Consider the following 16,065-nt stretch of genomic DNA (forward strand, 5'->3'; position numbering starts at 1 on the left):
AGCTGAAGATTTTTTACATTACTTACCTCGATATCAGAGATGATATTTTTTTCGATTTTATGATATGATCTTTCAAAGTTAATCGAAAAATTTGGATTTTTGTTTTTGTAATCATTGATTGAGTTAGTTTTTTATAGTTTTCTCGGTTAAAGACAGAGAACGCTATATTTTTTTTATATTTTTTATGGAAAAGTCCAAAGTCCAAAGCCATGAAAACAATAAAAAACGAACGACTACAATCAATGATTACGAGAATTAAGTTCAATTTTTTTTTGCAAGCTCAATATTTTCAAATAAAATTGGCTTTGAATTGATATGACGATCATCTAAATCGGTTCAGTGATTCAAAAGTTATAAATTTTTGAAAAAAGTCGTTTTTGGGAAAAAGTGGAAAAAATGATTTTTTGGACCACCCTAAAATAGAAATGGTCACTCTAATGAAAAAGTAAAAAAATACGGGTCTAATGTAAATTACCACTTTTGACGAAAATCTGTGAACCACTATATCGGTTTGGCATGGAATGGCAATTTAACACAGCAAGATTCTAGAGCATTTTCGAGAAACATGGTCACGCAATACCCCAGGTAAACGTATGCCGTCCGACGCTCGCTAACGATCGGTCCTAACTAAAGAATCGTCTCCTATGTCTCAAACTTACCGGGCAATCCATGAAACACAGGTTCGCTTGCGAAAGGTCGCCGCTTCCGACGACGGGTCGGCGGCCGACTCGGGCTTGGGGCCGCCGCGGTTCCTTATCCTCGTTAGATGGAGACTTCGTCCCCATTACATTGTCCTCAGAATAAATCTCATTACGAAAATATAAAATTCATAAAAAAATGGCCAATTCTTACCACTTCTTTTCACATTACTAAGACATTTATGCTTTACATTTTTCATGTTAAAATTACCTGCTTAATTTTCGAAACAAAAATCCAAAGCCCATGTTCATTTTGAAATTATCGCTTAGTCTTGAAGAGTAATACGGAAAGGAAAGAAGAAGGCATGTTTATTGTGCCTACACTAATTTCTAAAAATGAATCAGCTAAGTATCATTTTCTAATTTTCTCATTACTATTTTTCATTTTACTGCGTATTTTTGTTGCTCTCTCATGTTGAATTGATTAAATCTTATTTATTATCGGGAGACTCAACAAAACTCATAACCTGATTTTTTTTCCTTATTTATTCGGGTAAACGTTGCTTTGGGACAAATGTCGCATTCAGATGAATCTCATTCAGATATTTGTTACATTCGGGTAAATGTGCTTCGGGTAAGCATGTTTCGGGTGGATGGTATTCGGGTAAATGTTACACAACCGAAAAAAAATCATATGTGCCATTCTATCACTCATTCATAGTCCTGTTTTTCAAAAGTAGTAGTAGTTAGATGTTGTTAGAAGTAGTAGTAAGGTTTATGTTCATTAAAGCAAACGTTAAGCCTTTTCACATTTGTAAAATGAAATAAAATGGAAATATTTTTTAAAAAAATGGCCCTATTCGCAGACGATCCATCCGAGGAGACCGAAAGTCTCTCAAATGAAGCATTGAAAAATAATCTCTCTTCGCCTCTATTATTTCTAAAACTCCAAACACAATGATAGACAATTATAACGAAAATATTATTCGAAAAATTCTGGAATTCCATCAAATTTCTTAGGCAGCTTCAAGTTCTCTCAAGCTGCACAATTTCAACAGAGCGGAAGAAAACGTTACATGGAAATTGAAATGATAGAACATCAAATTATCAAATTCAATGTAACATCTCACATTCTTTGACATTTATGAATATGAATTTTAGAATGTTTCATAAGCAAATACGAAGCGCGATAGGAAGTAGTTGTGCGAAAAACAAAAACTGGTCTTCCAAAAACAGATTAACATTGGTATGAAAAATAAATCCACAAAATTTTGATTTTCCAGGTTCTGCAGGTCATTTACTCATCCGCTGCAATTCTGGATTTATTTCGTTCATCATTGTTGGAGATTTATTTTTCATCACCATATCAACAAATCGAAGAAAGACCGACATTCTGCAGCAAATCCATGGAAATTTTTAGATACAAATCTCCTACAGGAAAATAATAGCACAACAAACGAGATTCCAGTAAATCATCCATTCAATGAGCAATCATATTTTCTCTCCCGTGTAATCCCGTGTCACAGATAAATCAGGAAGTCGAACGCCTTACTCTAAAAGGTAATCTACACACGAAACGGAACGAGATAACACGATATCATAAACAAATACCCCTTCGAGTGTCAAGCCAACATCAGAATCAAAATAAGCAAAACAACGTGCGATTCAATCACAAGAACTTTGCATAAGCAGAAAGGGATTCAAAAGACGTGTCTCGGGGAACCGAGGTTTGAATAAAATGAACGGACTTTTCAAGAAACAGAGATGAGTATATGATGAGCAACCTCATGATATTTACGAAGTATAATGAATTTCAGCTATTCTAAACTGACTTCTTCTTATATGAAATACTAGCTGACCCAACAAACTTCGTCCCGCCCAAAATTTGTTTTTTGTCATCGATACCTTCAAACATTCACGTTTTCTTACTAAGCGCAAGTTCATGAGTCCAATCGCAGAACTGTTCATTGATTGATCTTCTAATCGACCCCGTTAAATTTACCTTTTACTAAAAAAATCCTAGTACTTCTACCAAAACTCATCCTTATAATATCCGATTGTTTTCAGACACAATTCTCATTCAAGATTTTGCAACCACTTGCAAATAACACGTTTCTCCGTTACATAGAATAAATGTTTAATACAGAAAATATGATAGAATGAAGACAGACCCCTACCCTTTTCTCCTCTTAGAGAGGGAGGAAGGGTGTCTGTTCGCCATAGGAACGTTTCGTGCCCCCTAAAATCTTCACATGGTATATTTTTTTTAGTATTCGAGTATTTTCTTATTTCGTATTTTCTTGATTAGCTTTCGTGGGTATTTTCTTGGTTAGTTTTCGAGTCATGCAGAAATTTGTCCTTCATTTGCATGGGTCTAACCACTGTGAAAATATTTATTGCGCCCAAAAACCTCCATATATACTTCCACATACCAAATTTGGTTTCGTTTGCTTGATTAATTCTCGAATAATGCAGAAATTTGTGTTTCATTTGTATGGCAGCCCCCCCCCCCTTAGAGAAGGGGGAGGTGTATCTAACCACCTTAGAATCATTTATTGCACCCTCAAACATCCACATGCCTAATTTGGTTTCGTTTGCTTGATTAATTCTCGAGTAATGCAGAAATTTGTGTTTCATTTGTATGGCAGCCCCCCCTTAGAGAGGGGGAGGGGTCTCAAATTATTATGAAAACCTTCCCCGCCCCCAAAAACCCCTACATACCAATTTTCATGTCGATCGGTTCAGGCGAATGCTGAAGATTCAAGTTTCATTATTGTAGGAGCAACCCTAGAATATTAAGAGTTTTCGCAACAAAACTTTCATGATCAAAAAACCCTACAACAGTAGTGAACTCATATGTAGTCATCTCACTAGAATCCGCTTGCATCTGCTATAATTAACACGTTAAGCCCCGATTTTGTCTTGCTGTGCTTTCCAATCAGCGCGCATCACGCGAACAAGTAGCTAGTTGGCCAAAGTGGACCTAGTTATCTCAAACGTTTAAATATATCGTGTCAAAAATAAAGGTTTTCGAAATATATATCGTGGTTAAAACAGTGGTAAAAATCGTTTTAGTTATATCATAGTTCCTGTCCGATTTCTCAAGTGTGCAAACAGATCAAATCCCGCCGCGGATACAATTAGGTATAAATTTTTAATTGTTCACTTTCAAATTATCATTCCCCCGTCGAGCAACAAACCATCCAAAATTCGCTCCAGTGAATACAATCCAACTGAAACAATAAATCCGAATCGAAGCAATTTATGCACCATTGAGATCGTGATGCCCAATAAAAGTTTTTCACAATATCAGAGCGAACTCTGTTATGACTTTCAATTAGAATTCCATTCGATTACTCACAGGCGGATACGCATCTCTAGCAACCGGAAGTAACCAGGAACGACGATGCGGAAGTGGCATAAAACGGACAGAGATAACAAACTTTCATTCTTCTACAAATGTGATTAAGGTTCTATTAAAATTTACCCTATCTCAGTTGCTGCCTGACCGAGACAGTCCTACCGAGCATTTCTGTGCTGCAGCTGTTGGCTTTTTTGCGGGCCCAACAAGATAAGAAAGTGATACTGTGTGGCTAAATCTAATCAAGTGAATCTTCCCTTCGGTAGGATATACACACACCCACAAACACGTGAGTGGGACTTTCGAAATTTTCAAAAATGTACACATTTATTTCCAGCTCATTGGACCCTGAAGCACCCAATGACCGATGGGCACAAGCAATACCTATATCCGCTTCCGCCAGAATCCCCACCGAAGTTTTGCCCCAAACTTCGGGAAGCAATCGGTTAGGCAGCTGTGGAAACGTTGGTTGGCCCTTTCGGGCAACTTTGTGATACTATCTTGAAACATTTTAATTTACATATTTTCGCCACTTTCATTCTTGGCAGCCTGGAACCCCCCCACCGTAAGTCAACCGATGGAACGATCTGTGCCGGAAAGGGGGTGAAAATCTTACTCAGAGAGCCCCGATAAGCTTCAGCTGCAAAGTTTGCCTTCGAGTTTACAGAAGCGAAACGTAAGCAGCCATGACGACGAGTTCCTCGGGTTGGTTTTGGGACAGGTGGGAGGTAAACTACACTATCTAAGCAAGTACTCTTTACAGTTTTACGGCTGACCTTGGTGTATACTGCCAAAGGGATGGTTGATACACAAACACAAGATCGCATACGGAAGCAATGATGATACCAATTCTAATACAAGGAAATTGTTTCTATCTCTATCACTTCCTGCTGTGTTTACTTGCAATTGCACCCGTCTCCGTTGCATGGATATGTGCAACTTTTACTCTACAAACTAGAAAGCTCATAACAGTTAACAGTAAAGTCGATTATCGTAGGTATTTTTGAAATGAAGAAATGCGAGGTTCGATAGAGGACAGCAATTTCAAATGAAATCGACTAATGACAAAACACAAGTATTTTTGATTCGAATGAAAGTTTGTATTCCGTTTGGGTTAGAGGAAATATAAGTTTTCCACATCAATTGGGAATTTTTTGACTCAAGTGTAACTTTTGTGAAGGGCGTATCGATTTTAGTAAGAGAAATCTTTGATAATTTAAACTTCGAATCTCTGTATGTTGACAATCATTTTTAGCCACAAATAATGAATCCTGGTGTGATTTAAAATAAAAAAAAGGTTTCTATCAATCTCTCTCTAAATGCAGCTGTTCTCGAGATATTAGAAAAAACATTCCTAATTTATTGTCTTTTTTTTAAATTTAATTTTTTTAAATCTATGTATGTGTTTTTTTAATTTTTTTTTCTATATATATAAAAATGTATTTCTGTCTCTGTCTGTCTGTCTGTCTGTCTGTCTGATTCTTATGGACTCGGACACTACTGAACCGATCAACATGAAAATTGGTATGTAGGGGTTTTTGGGGCCGGGGAAGGTTTTCGTGATAGTTTGAGACCCCTCCCCCTCTCTAAGGGGGGGCTGCCATACAAATGAAACACAAATTTCTGCATTACTCGAGAATTAATCACGCAAATGAAACGAAATTTGACATGTGGAGGTTTTAGGGTGCAATAAATGTTTTCACGGTGGTTAGACACTCAAATGGGGGGCTCTCTAAGGGGGGGCTGCCATACAAATGAAACCCAAATTTCTGCATTAATTAATGAAGCAAACGAAACCAAACTAGGTATATGGAGGTTTTAGGGCGCAATAAATGTTTTCACGGTGGTTAGACACTCCACCCCCCTCTCTAAGGGGGGGCTGCCATACAAATGAAACACAAATTTCTGCATTGCTCGAGAATTAATCAAGCAAACGAAACCAAATTTGGCATGTGGAGGTTTTAGGGGGCAATAAATGATTCTATGGTGGTTGGATACTTCTCCTCCATCTCTTAGAGTGGACTGTCATACAAATGAAAAACAAATTTCTGCATAACTCGAAAACTAATTTTTTTTTCTTTTTTTTTCCAATGTCAAGTTTATTCATTGTATAAAAGTTGTCATTATATGTTTACATCTAAATAAAATTCTAAGGCTGCAGTATCTATCAGCCCTTCTGTTTCATTTATGAATTCCACATAATTCGTGAAGGTTTTCAGTACTTGAATTCGTTGGCTTTTTGTGATGTTATTTAATGACGGCCGTAATAATTCTCCGAAAGAGGGACGTTGCCATCCTCCTAACATAACTGCAAGTTTTTGCTGTATTAGTATCCAAGATGCCGCTACTCGAGGACACTCGCTGAATTTGTGCGTTATTGTTTCCACAGCTATATTACAATGGAGGCAGTTTGCTCCATCTGCCCGCTGTATAGTATGCATAAGTTTCCGATGTTGTGTTTTTCCATTCACGATGAGGTACAGACCACTGCGCTGGCTTGATGAAATTTGTCTGCATGCGATATTACGCCATATTCGTCGCCAATCTGACGCTGGGTGCTTGCGCTCTATCCTAGGCTGCTCTGTCTGCTCAATGAAGAAATTATGAATCAGCACGCTGGATGGGTTTCGTTGTATTTGAAGTGTTAATAGCGGTAATTGTTCCCGTATTTGTCTCAGACACGGGAAATCTGCCGGTGAAGGAGTTGTTTGTACGAAGAAAGAACTATAAAACGGAATGTAAGCGGTTTCTTTCAGATGTCGATTTATGAGTAACGCCTTGCATTTTAATGCTGGAAGCTGTAGTTTCAGTCCGCCCTGTTTTTCACTTCTCGCAAGTTGCTGAATTGGTACCCGTGCTGGTAATCGTTTCCACAGAAACGACCCCATTATCGATGTTATTTTAGCTGTGTGAACAGTATACGGTGGAATGACCGATGCCACATACCACATCCTCGAAAGGACGAATATATTTAATAGTGTTACCTTCTGCACCAAATTAAGGCTCCTGAGTGAATGAAGCCAGATTTTCTGCGCTACTCGAGAGACGAGCGCATCCCAATTAAGCTTAACCATCTCCCGTATGGAGTTTGCAAAAACAATGCCAAGGATTTTAACCGTTTCCCTTGTTTGTATCCGTGGTACTATTAATCGATTTTCATCCACCACTCCCACATCGATTGAAATCGTTTTCTGTCGATTCAGTTTCGCCCCTGCGACGTTTTCGAATTGGAGGAACAAATCATCAATAAGATCAATAAGATCAATTTTCTGGGTGGATGTGACCACCACACTGACATCGTCCGCGTATGCCACGCACAGGTCACTGCCGCAAATGCGCTCGAGTCGTGTAAGAAGTGGATGAAGGTATAACGCAAATAGCATCATTGAGAGCGGATCGCCTTGTCTCACCGATCTCTCGATGGGGAAGACACGCGATAGATGCCCGTTCATCAGGAGCCGAGAGGTAGATCTCTCAGCAATACGCTGCAGAAGCCCGACGAAGCACGGGTTTACACCGAGCGATAGCATCGTACGGTGAAGGAATGAGTGCGATACCCGATCGAACGCGTGTTCGAGATCGAAGGAGATGAGCTTTCCGTTCCCCTTTCTGGCGATTAGTTCTGCTATTCTATCCTTCAGTCCGAGAGTGGCTTGGAAAATGTTACGGCCGGGATTGCAGCACTTTTGCGCTTCGCTCGGTAGTCGGTTGTTTCGTAGCACGTGTTCCAAACGGGCTCTCATAATTCTGCTGAGGATTTTAAAGTCCATATTAAGGAGCGTGATCGGCCGAAAAGCTCGAGCGGTGTCGCCGTTGATTTTCTTCTTCACTAGTACTATAGTGCCCCTTGCGAATTCGGGATAGAAATGTGTCGTTTTTGCTTCGTTTATTACCAGATTGAGTTCTCTATGTATGACGTCAAAGGCTTTCTGGTAAAACTCTTTTGGGAGACCATCGGACCCTGGCGATTTTCTCGCTGCTGCTGTTTTGATCGATGTACATATTTCTTCCGTTGTTATCTCTCTCATCAGAGAGGCGTTTGTTTCATCGTCTGCCGGTATTACTTGATCACACTCAAACGTGTTCACAACTTCATCGCTTCGCTCCGTCGCTGAGTAGAGTCCCCTGAAATATTCGAACATGTGATTTTCGATTTCTGCAGGATCTCGCAAGAGCTCTCCATTCTCAGTTCGTATATTCGTAACAGTTGTTTTTTTCCGTCTCCTTTCTCCCAACTGAAATGTGGAAATGTTTTCGCCGGCCACTATCGTGGCATTGATGCGCATGAATTTTTGCGCGAAACGTCGTTGATGTTCGAGCATTTGCGCTTTTAATCGATTGATGGTCGTTAGCATAACAGGATTCTGGTAATAATTGTCGTATGCCATTTTGAGTTGGCCATATAATCGTTGTTGTTCATTGTGAAAATCGCTGTATTCTTCTCGAGATTTCCAGCGGAAGAACGAAGAAATTTTAGGTTTTGCGAAAAAAAGCCACCATGCCATCCAGTTACTGTAATTCCTTCGCTGACGCGTCCAAAATTGCCACCGGATCCGAAGTTCATAAATATTTTGTGGTGTCAAGATATGTGATCGTAAGCACCAAAATCCTTGCCCTAGCGCGCGACCGAGGTGAGGAAGGCAAATTCGTGTTGTTAGTGCTTTGTGATCTGAGAAAGAACACACATGTGTAGCGGCACTCCTCAAATGCGCACAAAGTCCATTGCTGACGTATATGCGATCGAGCCTGGATGTCGCATTATGGGTGATATACGTTGGTGCGGGGGTTGATGGGTACAGCTTAACCCATAGATCATGTAGTTGTAGTTGCCGAACCGTCGCATTTAAAGCGGGACTCATGTTGTAGTGTGTAGCATCGCTCGGTAGAAGCACACAGTTGAAATCTCCGGCGAGTATCGTATGTTCGGTGTTGTGTCGAAGGTAGTAGGCGTTAGTGCCATTGAAAAAACGCTCTCTTTCGGCACGCAGCGCTGCTCCTGAAGGAGCATAGACGTTACAGAGTGTCGTGTTTTGCACTCTCAATGCGATCAGGCGACCATCCAGGCTCTTCTCGACATGCGAGTACTGGATGTGTTCTTTCAACGCTATTGCCGTTCCTCTCCTCGCGTGGTCCACATTACACAAGACGTTATATCCGGAGATAGTAAGGTGCTCATTCTCCACCTCCTGTAAGAAGACGATGTCGAGCTCCATCGTACGTATAAAAGTCCTGAGGGCATTTAGCTTGGTCGAATTTGTGATGGTGTTAATGTTGATAGTAGCGATGTTATAGCTGGCGAAACGATCCATTAGAGTGTTTGTTCTCCACGCTCATCATCGCTATCCTCTCGCCGTTTCTTACCCGGCGGTCTTGTGCGAAGTGTTCGGGTAGCGGTCGAGACTGACGACGAATCTGTTTCGTTGCCATCGGATTTACCACTAGCAGTTTTGCGAACCACTCCACTGCTAGCAGGGGGGCGCTGACCTTGTGTATCGATCAGTGACCCGCTGTCCGATGGCTGAGCCGCACTTGGAGGTGCGAGAAGCGCTGTTACATTTGTCACAACACAAGGGTTTCTGTTGGTGGCTGACTTCATCGGAGAAAAGATTTCGTTGCTCCTAGCAGTTTTACTAATCACTCCGCTGCTAATGGAGGGTCGTTGACTTTGGGTATCAGTCATTGACCCGCTATCCCACGGCTTATTCGCACTGGTCGATGCTTGTGACGCTGATAAATCTGGCATCGACCCATGCTGTTTTGAGGCTCTTGGTGGTGGCATGGATCTTGATGGCTCTGACGGTTTCGTCGGCAGCTTCGGTTTCTTCGCCGCTCGTGTTGCTGGGGCAGGCTGTTTCGCAGCATCGGCATACGACTTCTGCACCAGCATTTTTTTGTTTTGGGCACAAGTGATTCCATTATGGATATAATCCCGACAATGACGACATGTTTGCTGTTGTCCGAAGTAGGATAAGAGAGTGAGCTCTCCATCAATCGTCACCCACGATTCGATGTTCCTCTTTACCACCATTTTCGCAACACGAGTACCGGTAGAGATACCTGAGAAGAATAGGTCAGAGCCACAAATTTGCTCCTGTACGGAGATAACGTCTCCGTAAGCGTTTAGAAAATCAACGATTTTTTGGTCAGTAACGTGTTCGGATAGGTCGAATAATTTCACTTCGACTGCTCCGTCCTCCATCGTGATCCGCAGACGGTATATTTTCCCATCGTGGTTCACCTCGTGTTTGTTGTCGTGCTCTTCACACACCTTTCTCGCGAGCTCGGGGGTAGAAACTTTAACAAACGCGCATCCAAGTGTTCTGCTACACTGAATTCGCGTCACTTCTCCTTGTTTTAGACCGAGAACAGTTCCACAAAACACGTGGATTTTAGAATAGTCGGGTTTTTTTGGTAGACCCGCATATCCTATGCGGAACGTGTTTTCGCGACGATTCATCGCGGAGTCGCTGCGCACGATGACACAGAACGGTTCACCGTTGCAGCGAAAATCAAAACGTTTGTAATAGCTTTTGATGTAGTTTGAGATCGGCTTTCGCGACAGCGATAACAAAGTGCGTCTGCTCGTCACGAAAGTTGAATGCTAACTGACTAATCAAACAATTGGAGCCAAATTTGGCATGTGCAGATTTTAGGGGGCACGAAACGTTTCTATGGTCAATAGACACTCCTCCCCCCTCTCTAAGGGAGAAGAGAGAGGGGTCTGTGTCCGAAAATTATCTGATATAATAATGATGAGTTTTGGTAGAAGTACTAGGATTTTTTTAGTAAAAGGTAAATTCAACGGGGTCGATTAGAAGATCAATCAATGAACAGTTCTGCGATTGGACATGCGCTTAGTAAGAAAACGTGTAAGTTTGAAGGTATTGATAACAAAAAACAAATTTTGGGCTGGACGAATTTTGCCGGGTCAGCTAGTTTTATATAAAATAAAAGTCATGTAGAAAATTAAAAAAAAGAGTCCAAGATGGTAAAACTATTTTTGACGAACTTTGTTGAACATCGATTTTTTATAAATTTTCGAAGCTTCGAATTTTTGTATGTTAACAATCATTTTTAGCCACAAATTATGAATTTTCAATCTCCTTCTAAATACAAGCATTCTAAATTTTTGAAAAAAACATTTCTAATTTATTGTCTTTTTTATAGTAAATAGGCTCTTTTAATATGGTTTGTCGTGTTATATCGTCGCTTTCATGAAATTTTATGAATTTGCTTATAATTTTCAACAACTTTTCCAAATGCACCATTATGGTAAAAATATATGTTTAGGAGTTACCCATGTTATGTTTAAGAGTTTCAACCCACATGTCTTCAAATGCTTTTCAACGTAACTCCTAAACGTATACTTTTACCATAATGAAGTGTTTGGAAAAGTTGTTGAAAGTTATAATCAAAATAATAAAATTTCATGAACATAACGGTGTAACACGACAAACATATGAAAAGGGCCTATTTACTTCAAAAAAGACAATGAAATAGAAATGTTTTTTTTTCTAATATCTCGAGCATGGCTGCATTTAGAAAAAGATTGATAAAGACCTTTTTTATTTTAAATCACATCAGAATTCATAATTTGTGGCTAAAAATGATTGTAAACATACAAAAATTTCGAAGTCTCGAAAATTCATAAAAAATCGATATTCCGCAAAAATAGTTTTACCATCTTGGACTCATTTTTTTTAATTTTTTGCATGACTTTTATTTTATATGAAAAAATAAAACAAAATTCAAAATACATATATAAATTAAAAAAAAAAAACAAATTGAAAAAGACAATAAATTAGGAATGTTTTTTTCAAATATCTCGAGAATAGCTGCATTTAGAGTGAGACTGATAAAAGTCTTTTTTTATTTTAAGTCACACCAAGATTCATAAATTCTGGCTAAAAATGATTGTTAACATACAAAAATTTAAAATTTCGAAAAACTCATAAAAATTCGATGGTCCACAAAGTTTGTCGAAAATAGTTTTACCATTTTTTTTATTTTCTACATGACTTTTATTTTATATAAAAAAATTTAAAAAAACAATTGAAAATATATATTATAGATACCTATTGTAAATTAAAGTTTTTTTTTTGTAAATACAAAAAAAGAGTCCTATTTTTTTCATAGTGTATAATTTGTCAAATTTTAACATCAATACTCTATAACTCTTTCTAATACACTATTTCGGTACGACTCCTAGTTTTTAAGATATTAATTATCAAAGATTTACTAAAATCGATACGCCCTTTACAAAAGTTACACTCGAGTCAAAAACATCCCAATTACTGTGGAAAATTCATATTTCCTTCAACCCAAACGGAATACAAACTTCCATTCGAATAAAAATGTTTCTAAAATCTGCATTTTTAGGATGGTTTCATTTGGAATTGCTCAAGACATCATTTTTTTAATGTTCATCGGAACACTCCCGGTCCTGTTTGCGTTCCATCGATAATTTTTTTTGGTTCGAGAATATAACAAAATTATAGGAGCACCAAGCCAGGAGAATATCGTCGATATGACATCATAATCGCATAGATTTTTTTCCTTTTAATATCCCAAATTTATAAATTTATAGGAGAACACATAATTGAACTTATTCTCTCCGTCTATTCAATTGTAACTCACACTCTTCCCCAGCGATAAACAAAACTCAGTTGTCATGAAAGAATCGTTCATTTGATTTGCATTAATCAGTGACCTCGAAAGAATTAGCGCTCAAATCATTCGCTCGCCCGTGCTGTTTCTCATTTCTCAATCAATAATTCATTTAATTACTATTGCTAGAGTTGTTCATATACAACTTGCGATGAGAGTGCTAAATCCCTCCGCATGTTTCCGCCGAAGAAGTTCTAAATAATTCAGGACACGGTTAATGTACATCACCTCCCCGCTGGAGGAACGGAAACGGAATCTCCGAGAAGTTATGGAAAGTTAGCTTTCCTCTAGCCTCTTCTGGGGAAGCTCTCCGAATAAGTACGGTATGAAAATGAAAGTTTCTCGTTTATCTTGTTACCAAAATCGAGCAGCGAGAGTGCCGAGTTTTGTTCCGCTCTATGCACCGAGCAAAAGTTTCCCCGAATACTGACAACGCATTTTTTCCGGATGCAGCAACCAGAGCCGAGAGATATAGCATTAGCTTTGCGATGTAACTGTGCAGAAGTCTTTCGGAAGGTAATTCAGAGGGGGCCTAGATTTGTTTCGTTTTGGAAGAAATGAGATCTTATAATTATCCTGAAGGTTTTTTTTCTGGGAACTTGAAGAATTAATAATCCAACTTCTCGCAGAGTTCATAACAATAAAAAAATATGTTCCCTCCAATTCAACGAATACAGAGTCCTCACTCTCTCAGATGCTCATTATCGACCCAGTCGTTTATTACCTTAAATTTTCACTCTGCATCCTAGTCTTGAAAAACAAATCAAACATACAGAATCCTTGCCCGATAGTAGCTATAAAGTACCATTAGACGCAACGCCCACAGCTAGACACATTTCCGCTCGACTACAATAAGACCCTTCATCATTCTTCGCCGTAGCTGGCTATAAAAATATTTCTCAATTGGAATTTTATACACAGAGACACTCGGTGAGGCTCGCTACCGCTATGAATATTCATAAACCAGACCATATATAAATTGCCATCCAAGTGCTTTACCGTCATCGACGACAATGAGGGCGACAGTAGTTGAACCGAAACTATACCGCCCGGTTCGGTCTTTGTCTTCGATCTTACCAGCGAGGTTCGTGGGAAAGGGGGGGCTATGAAGTGGGTGACGCTCACAGGACCACCACCGTTCTATTTTACTGTTATTACATTCCTATTTTCGAAAACACCATCAACGGCACATGCGGGCGATGCAGATACTCCTGTGGGATGCTCCGTGAGCGCAGAGTATACACATATTAATAATTTTCCAATATGCAAGAACATGGTCCTGGTGAGTCAATCTGATATGGCACGTTAGAATTTCGAAGATTATCGCACAGCAGATTGATGCTTCTCATATCTCTCATATCAATGTTCCGCGGTAAATTATCAGTGTACTGAAATGTTCTTCCAGTGTGAAGTTTGCAGCATATTCCCAGCAACAATGAACAATTCTATGTTACGATTAATTTTACAGCTTTTCCAGTAATCGAAAATTACCACAAAACTATTGAATAGTGCCATCGACCACGAAATGAAAATCTGTTGCGGCGTGATTGTTTTGACGTGGGACTACGTCTAACCGGAGTATAGGGGGGTAAAATGAAAACCTAAACACAGAACATACAGCAAAAAATGAAAGATTCCGAATGCTTATAACTCGAACATTTCTTACTGGATCGGGAAGATGTTTGCATCAATTGATAGGGAATATTTCTACGATTCTATCGCAATTAATAAAATGTTATTTTTCATTAGATAAACAATTAAGTAACTGTAAAATGTTAAGCGTTATCTAAAGGCCCTAACTGCCTCATTTTGATTGGCCCGATCTACGGCTTCCCTAACACAGCCATCAAAACCAAGCAGCCTTGGGGAAATCGACATTGCCAACACATGAAAGTATTGGGATTTTTGTTCTCACCGAAATGTGTTCCCTAACACAGACTTCAAAACCAAGCAGCGTTGGAGAGATCGGCACTGCAAATACATGAAAGTCGGGGGTATTTTTGTTCCGACTGAAATGTGTTTCCCTAACACAGACTTCAAAACCAAGATGTCTGGGGAATTCGGCTCTGCAAATAAATACAAACTGCGAGTTCTTTTGTACTCGCTTGCCTTTGTGCATACTAGAATATGTTTCCTTTACACGGTCTTCCGGGGGTACTTCGCATGGTTTTGACGTAGGACTACGTCTAACCGGAAGATATAGGGGGTGAAATGGAAATCTAGGCACTGAACAAGTAGGAAAAAATGCAAGATTTGGAACGCTTATAACTCGAGCATTTCTCAATAGATCGCAAAGGTTTTTGCATCAATTGATAGGAAATATATCTACGCATCTATCATAACGAATAACATTTCATTTTTCTTGAGATAAATAATTAAATAATTGTGAAATATCAAGCATTGTCCAAATGCACTATGTGCCCATTTTTGATTGGTCCATTTTGTGCTCCTCAAATCATACCGTCCAAAACGGCCAACCAGAGCAGCAGCAAAATACAATGAAGCACGATTGGAAAGGAAAAAGAAAAAAAATGAACGAAACATTGGTCGCAGTCTCACACATGCATAATTCTCGAGCCAGCCAGTCAGCTTAAAAATACCCGCTCCGCTGCCGTAACGATCATTCTCATTCAAACCGTACACCACATCGGTTCGCATCACAACACATCAACAAACCAACCCAAGCAGCCATGTCCGGACATGGTAAAGGAGGAAAAGTGAAGGGAAAGGCAAAATCCCGCTCGAACCGTGTTGATCTGGAGTTCCCCGCAAGAGTAGCTAGGCCGAGCGCGTTAGTACCAGTGCACCAGTCCACCTAGCCGGCGTTATATAGTTTCGGCCGCCGAAGTGATCGAGTTAGCTGGTAAAGCTGCTCGCGACGATAAGAAAACCCGCATTCGGAACAGAACACATTCGGTTCTGTGGACATCAAGACAACAGGCAGTTGCAGCGAGTGGCGAGTGGCAAACGCAATCGCAAAACGGCATCAGGTAACAGAAGAAAAAAGTTTGTTCTTTATACACACTGCTTTGGTGGCAAATCCAGAACAAGGCGGCATCGAGGGCGTTCGAAATGGTTTTTTTTTCAAAACCACGAGTACTAAGTTTTCTAAATTGGAACCATTCCATAAAACAAGGCGCTTTTCAGGGCCATTAAACCTTCCAAAAAAGAGTTTAGGAAATACAGTTCAATGCTTTCTAAAACAATATCCAAAATAATAATAAAACACAAATTGATTTTTTTATAATTTGTTTGCCAGGATATGAGTATGTGAATTTGGCAGTTGTTCTGAGCTTATTGATTTTCACCAATTCTTAAATTGCTTCTAGATTGAAAGTACAGTAATTTACACTTATCTCGACATTTAGCTAATTGGACGAACCAGTAATGCGACATATT

The sequence above is a fragment of the Toxorhynchites rutilus genome, chromosome 3 (assembly GCF_029784135.1).
Source record: "Toxorhynchites rutilus septentrionalis strain SRP chromosome 3, ASM2978413v1, whole genome shotgun sequence".
NCBI classification, from domain to species: Eukaryota; Metazoa; Arthropoda; class Insecta; order Diptera; family Culicidae; genus Toxorhynchites; species Toxorhynchites rutilus.